Source organism: Tachypleus tridentatus, chromosome 3 (assembly GCF_004210375.1).
Source record: "Tachypleus tridentatus isolate NWPU-2018 chromosome 3, ASM421037v1, whole genome shotgun sequence".
Lineage (NCBI taxonomy): Eukaryota > Metazoa > Arthropoda > Merostomata > Xiphosura > Limulidae > Tachypleus > Tachypleus tridentatus.
In genome coordinates this window covers 56685950-56693752 of record NC_134827.1, presented here as the reverse complement: position 1 = coordinate 56693752, position 7803 = coordinate 56685950, and positions in this window count along the sequence as shown.

The window sequence follows — 7803 nt, the reverse complement described above, 5'->3', positions numbered from 1 at the left end:
AAAGCTGTTTAAAACATGCAGTCATACACCACTTTAACTTTCCTAAACCTTGCCTTAAAGCTGTTTAAAACATGCAGTCATGCACCACTTTAACTTTCCTAAACCTTGCCTTAAAGCTGTTTAAAACATGCAGTCATACACCACTTTAACTTTCCTAAACCTTGCCTTTAAAGCTGTTTAAAACATGCAGTCATACACCACTTTAACTTTTCTAAACCTTGCCTTAAAGCTGTTTAAAACATGCAGTCATACACCACTTTAACTTTCCTAAACCTTGCCTTAAAGCTGTTTAAAACATGCAGTCATGCACCACTTTAATTTTCCTAAACCTTGCCTTTAAAGCTGTTTAAAACATGCAGTCATACACCACTTTAACTTTCCTAAACCTTGCCTTAAAGCTGTTTAAAACATGCAGTCATACACCACTTTAACTTTCCTAAACCTTGCCTTAAAGCTGTTTAAAACATGCAGTCATGCACCACTTTAATTTTCCTAAACCTTGCCTTAAAGCTGTTTAAAACATGCAGTCATACACCACTTTAACTTTCCTAAACCTTGCCTTAAAGCTGTTTAAAACATGCAGTCATACACCACTTGCCTTAACTTTCCTAAACCTTGCTTTAAAGCTTTAACTTTCCTAAACCTTGCCTTAAAGCTGTTTAAAACATGCAGTCATACACCACTTTAACTTTCCTAAACCTTGCCTTTAAAGCTGTTTAAAACATGCAGTCATACACCACTTTAACTTTCCTAAACATGCAGTTGCCTTTAAAAGCTGTTTAAAACATGCAGTCATACACCACTTTAACTTTCCTAAACCTTGCTTTTAAAGCTGTTTAAAACATGCAGTCATACACCACTTTAAACTTTCCTAAACCTTGCCTTAAAGCTGTTTAAAACATGCAGTCATACACCACTTTAACTTTCCTAAACCTTGCCTTAAAGCTGTTTAAAACATGCAGTCATACACCACTTTAACTTTCCTAAACCTTGCCTTAAAGCTGTTTAAAACATGCAGTCATGCACCACTTTAACTTTCCTAAACCTTGCCTTAAAGCTGTTTAAAACATGCAGTCATACACCACTTTAACTTTCCTAAACCTTGCCTTTAAAGCTGTTTAAAACATGCAGTCATACACCACTTTAACTTTCCTAAACCTTGCCTTAAAGCTGTTTAAAACATGCAGTCATACACCACTTTAACTTTCCTAAACACTTGCCTTAAAGCTGTTTAAAACATGCAGTCATACACCACTTTAATTTTCCTAAACCTTGCCTTAAAGCTGTTTAAAACATGCAGTCATACACCACTTTAACTTTCCTAAACCTTGCCTTAAAGCTGTTTAAAACATGCAGTCATACACCACTTTAACTTTCCTAAACCTTGCCTTAAAGCTGTTTAAAACATGCAGTCATACACCACTTTAAAGCTTTTCCTAAACCTTGCCTTAAAGCTGTTTAAAACATGCAGTCATACACCACTTTAACTTTCCTAAACCTTGCCTTAAAGCTGTTTAAAACATGCAGTCATACACCACTTTAACTTTCCTAAACCTTGCCTTAAAGTTGTTTAAAACATGCAGTCATACACCACTTTAACTTTCCTAAACCTTGCCTTAAAGCTGTTTAAAACATGCAGTCATACACCACTTTAACTTTCCTAAACATTGCCTTAAAGCTGTTTAAAACATGCAGTCATACACCACTTTAATCTTTCCTAAACCTTGCCTTAAAGCTGTTTAAAACATGCAGTCATACACCACTTTAACTTTCCTAAACCTTGCCTTAAAGCTGTTTAAAACATGCAGTCATACACCACTTTAACTTTCCTAAACCTTGCCTTAAAGCTGTTTAAAACATGCAGTCATGCACCACTTTAACTTTCCTAAACCTTGCCTTAAAGCTGTTTAAAACATGCAGTCATACACCACTTTAACTTTCCTAAACCTTGCCTTAAAGCTGTTTAAAACATGCAGTCATACACCACTTTAACTTTCCTAAACCTTGCCTTAAAGTTGTTTAAAACATGCAGTCATGCACTTTAAAGCTTGTTTAAAGCTGTTTAAAACATGCAGTCATACACCACTTTAACTTTCCTAAACCTTGCCTTAAAGCTGTTTAAAACATGCAGTCATACACCACTTTAACTTTCCTAAACCTTGCCTTAAAGCTGTTTAAAACATGCAGTCATACACCACTTTAAACCTTCCTAAACCTTGCCTTAAAGCTGTTTAAAACATGCAGTCATACACCACTTTAACTTTTCCTAAACCTTGCCTTAAAGCTGTTTAAAACATGCAGTCATACACCACTTTAACTTTCCTAAACCTTGCCTTAAAGCTGTTTAAAACATGCAGTCATACACCACTTTAACTTTCCTAACTTTCCTAAACCTTGCCTTAAAGCTGTTTAAAACATGCAGTCATACACCACTTTAACTTTCCTAAACCTTGCCTTAAAGCTGTTTAAAACATGCAGTCATACACCACTTTAACTTTCCTAAACCTTGCCTTAAAGCTGTTTAAAACATGCAGTCATACACCACTTTAACTTTCCTAAACCTTGCCTTAAAGCTGTTTAAAACATGCAGTCATACACCACTTTAACTTTCCTAAACCTTGCCTTAAAGCTGTTTAAAACATGCAGTCATACACCACTTTAATTTTCCTAAACATTGCCTTAAAGCTGTTTAAAACATGCAGTCATACACCACTTTAATTTTCCTAAACCTTGCCTTAAAGCTGTTTAAAACATGCAGTCATACACCACTTTAACTTTCCTAAACCTTGCCTTAAAGCTGTTTAAAACATGCAGTCATACACCACTTTAACTTTCCTAAACCTTGCCTTAAAGCTGTTTAAAACATGCAGTCATACACCACTTTAACTTTCCTAAACCTGCCTTAAAGCTGTTTAAAACATGCAGTCATGCACCACTTTAACTTTCCTAAACCTTGCCTTAAAGCTGTTTAAAACATGCAGTCATACACCACTTTAACTTTCCTAAACCTTGCCTTAAAGCTGTTTAAAACATGCAGTCATACACCACTTTAACTTTCCTTTAAACCTTGCCTTAAAGCTGTTTAAAACATGCAGTCATGCACCACTTTAACTTTCCTAAACCTTGCCTTAAACTGTTTAAAACATTGCCTTAAAGCTGTTTAAAACATGCAGTCATACACCACTTTAATTTTCCTAAACCTTGCCTTAAAGCTGTTTAAAACATGCAGTCATACACCACTTTAAACTTTCCTAAACCTTGCCTTAAAGCTGTTTAAAACATGCAGTCATGCACCACTTTAAACTTTCTGTTTAAAACATAAACCACTTTAACTTTCCTAAACCTTGCCTTAAAGCTGTTTAAAACATGCAGTCATACACCACTTTAACTTTCCTAAACCTTGCCTTAAAGCTGTTTAAAACATGCAGTCATACACCACTTTAACTTTCCTAAACCTTGCCTTAAAGCTGTTTAAAACATGCAGTCATACACCACTTTAAACTTTCCTAAACCTTGCCTTAAAGCTGTTTAAAACATGCAGTCATACACCACTTTAACTTTCCTAAACCTTGCCTTAAAGCTGTTTAAAACATGCAGTCATACACCACTTTAACTTTCCTAAACCTTGCCTTAAAGCTGTTTAAAACATGCAGTCATACACCACTTTAACTTTCCTAAACCTTGCCTTAAAGCTGTTTAAAACATGCAGTCATACACCACTTTAACTTTCCTAAACCTTGCCTTAAAGCTGTTTAAAACATGCAGTCATACACCACTTTAACTTTCCTAAACCTTGCCTTAAAGCTGTTTAAAACATGCAGTCATACACCACTTTAACTTTCCTAAACCTTGCCTTAAAGCTGTTTAAAACATGCAGTCATACACCACCACTTTAACTTTCCTAAACCTTGCCTTAAAGCTGTTTAAAACATGCAGTCATACACCACTTTAACTTTCCTAAACCTTGCCTTAAAGCTGTTTAAAACATGCAGTCATACACCACTTTAACTTTCCTAAACCTTGCCTAAACTGTTTAAAACATGCAGTCATATGCCTTAAAGCTGTTTAAAACATGCAGTCATACACCACTTTAACTTTTCCTAAACCTTGCCTTAAAGCTGTTTAAAACATGCAGTCATACACCACTTTAACTTTCCTAAACCTTGCCTTAAAGCTGTTTAAAACATGCAGTCATACACCACTTTAACTTTCCTAAACCTTGCCTTAAAGCTGTTTAAAACATGCAGTCATACACCACTTTAACTTTCCTAAACCTTGCTTTAAAGCTGTTTAAAACATGCAGTCATACACCACTTTAACTTTCCTAAACCTTGCCTTAAAGCTGTTTAAAACATGCAGTCATACACCACTTTAACTTTCCTAAACATTGCCTTAAAGCTGTTTAAAACATGCAGTCATACACCACTTTAATTTTCCTAAACCTTGCCTTAAAGCTGTTTAAAACATGCAGTCATACACCACTTTAACTTTCCCTAAACCTTGCCTTTAAAGCTGTTTAAAACATGCAGTCATACACCACTTTAACTTTCCTAAACCTTGCCTTAAAGCTGTTTAAAACATGCAGTCATACACCACTTTAACTTTCCTAAACCTTGCCTTAAAGCTGTTTAAAACATGCAGTCATGCACCACTTTAAACTTTCCTAAACCTTGCCTTAAAGCTGTTTAAAACATGCAGTCATACACCACTTTAACTTTCCTAAACCTTGCCTTAAAGCTGTTTAAAACATGCAGTCATGCACCACTTTAACTTTCCTAAACCTTGCCTTAAAGCTGTTTAAAACATGCAGTCATGCACCACTTTAACTTTCCTAAACCTTGCCTTAAAGCTGTTTAAAACATGCAGTCATACACCACTTTAACTTTCCTAAACCTTGCCTTAAAGCTGTTTAAAACATGCAGTCATACACCACTTTAACTTTCCTAAACCTTGCCTTAAAGCTGTTTAAAACATGCAGTCATACACCACTTTAACTTTCCTAAACCTTGCCTTAAAGCTGTTTAAAACATGCAGTCATACACCACTTTAACTTTCCTAAACCTTGCCTTTAAAGCTGTTTAAAACATGCAGTCATACACCACTTTAACTTTCCTAAACCTTGCCTTAAAGCTGTTTAAAACATGCAGTCATACACCACTTTAACTTTCCTAAACCTTGCCTTAAAGCTGTTTAAAACATGCAGTCATACACCACTTTAACTTTCCTAAACCTTGCCTTAAAGCTGTTTAAAACATGCAGTCATACACCACTTTAACTTTCCTAAACCTTGCCTTAAAGCTGTTTAAAACATGCAGTCATACACCACTTTAACTTTCCTAAACCTTGCCTTAAAGCTGTTTAAAACATGCAGTCATACACCACTTTAACTTTCCTAAACCTTGCCTTAAAGCTGTTTAAAACATGCAGTCATACACCACTTTAAACTTTCCTAAACCTTGCCTTAAAGCTGTTTAAAACATGCAGTCATACACCACTTTAACTTTCCTAAACCTTGCCTTAAAGCTGTTTAAAACATGCAGTCATACACCACTTTAACTTTCCTAAACCTTGCCTTAAAGCTGTTTAAAACATGCAGTCATACACCACTTTAACTTTCCTAAACCTTGCCTTAAAGCTGTTTAAAACATGCAGCCATGCACCACTTTAATTTTCCTAAACCTTGCCTTAAAGCTGTTTAAAACATGCAGTCATACACCACTTTAACTTTCCTAAACCTTGCCTTAAAGCTGTTTAAAACATGCAGTCATACACCACTTTAACTTTCCTAAACCTTGCCTTAAAGCTGTTTAAAACATGCAGTCATACACCACTTTAACTTTCCTAAACCTTGCCTTAAAGCTGTTTAAAACATGCAGTCATGCACCACTTTAACTTTCCTAAACATTGCCTTAAAGCTGTTTAAAACATGCAGTCATACACCACTTTAACTTTCCTAAACCTTGCCTTAAAGCTGTTTAAAACATGCAGTCATACACCACTTTAAACTTTCCTAAACCTTGCCTTAAAGTTGTTTAAAACATGCAGTCATACACCACTTTAACTTTCCTAAACCTTGCCTTAAAGCTGTTTAAAACATGCAGTCATACACCACTTTAACTTTCCTAAACATTGCCTTTCCTAAACCTTGCAGTCATACACCACTTAAAGCTGTTTAAAACATGCAGTCATACACCACTTTAACTTTCCTAAACCTTGCCTTAAAGCTGTTTAAAACATGCAGTATAACCACTTTAACTTTCCTTTGCCTTAAAGCTGTTTAAAACATGCAGTCATACACCACTTTAACTTTCCTAAACCTTGCCTTAAAGCTGTTTAAAACATGCAGTCATACACCACTTTAAACTTTCCTAAACCTTGCCTTAAAGCTGTTTAAAACATGCAGTCATACACCACTTTAACTTTCCTAAACCTTGCCTTTAAAGCTGTTTAAAACATGCAGTCATACACCACTTTAACTTTCCTAAACCTTGCCTTAAAGCTGTTTAAAACATGCAGTCATACACCACTTTAACTTTCCTAAACATTGCCTTAAAGCTGTTTAAAACATGCAGCCATGCACCACTTTAAACTTTCCCAAACCTTGCCTTAAAGCTGTTTAAAACATGCAGTCATGCACCACTTTAAACTTTCCTAAACTTTGCCTATAAAGCTGTTTAAAACATGCAGTCATACACCACTTTAACTTTCCTAAACCTTGCCTTAAAGCTGTTTAAAACATGCAGTCATACACCACTTTAACTTTCCTAAACCTTGCCTTAAAGCTGTTTAAAACATGCAGTCATACACCACTTTAACTTTCCTAAACCTTGCCTTAAAGCTGTTTAAAACATGCAGTCATACACCACTTTAACTTTCCTAAACCTTGCCTTAAAGCTGTTTAAAACATGCAGTCATGCACCACTTTAACTTTCCTAAACCTTGCCTTAAAGCTGTTTAAAACATGCAGTCATACACCACTTTAACTTTCCTAAACATGGTCTTAAAGCTGTTTACAACATGCAGGCATACACCACTTTAACTTTCCTAAACCTTGCCTTAAAGCTGTTTAAAACATGCAGTCATACACCACTTTAACTTTCCTAAACCTTGCCTTAAAGCTGTTTAAAACATGCAGTCATACACCACTTTAACTTTCCTAAACCTTGCCTTAAAGCTGTTTAAAACATGCAGTCATACACCACTTTAACTTTCCTAAACCTTGCCTTAAAGCTGTTTAAAACATGCAGTCATACACCACTTTAACTTTCCTAAACCTTGCCTTAAAGCTGTTTAAAACATGCAGTCATACACCACTTTAACTTTCCTAAACCTTGCCTTAAAGCTGTTTAAAACATGCAGTCATACACCACTTTAACTTTCCTAAACCTTGCCTTAAAGCTGTTTAAAACATGCAGTCATACACCACTTTAACTTTCCTAAACCTTGCCTTAAAGCTGTTTAAAACATGCAGTCATACACCACTTTAACTTTCCTAAACCTTGCCTTAAAGCTGTTTAAAACATGCAGTCATACACCACTTTAACTTTCTAAACCTTGCCTTTAAAGCTGTTTAAAACATGCAGTCATACACCACTTTAACTTTCCTAAACCTTGCCTTAAAGCTGTTTAAAACATGCAGTCATACACCACTTTAACTTTCCTAAACCTTGCCTTAAAGCTGTTTAAAACATGCAGTCATACACCACTTTAACTTTCCTAAACCTTGCCTTAAAGCTGTTTAAAACATGCAGTCATACACCACTTTAACTTTCCTAAACCTTGCCTTAAAGCTGTTTAAAACAT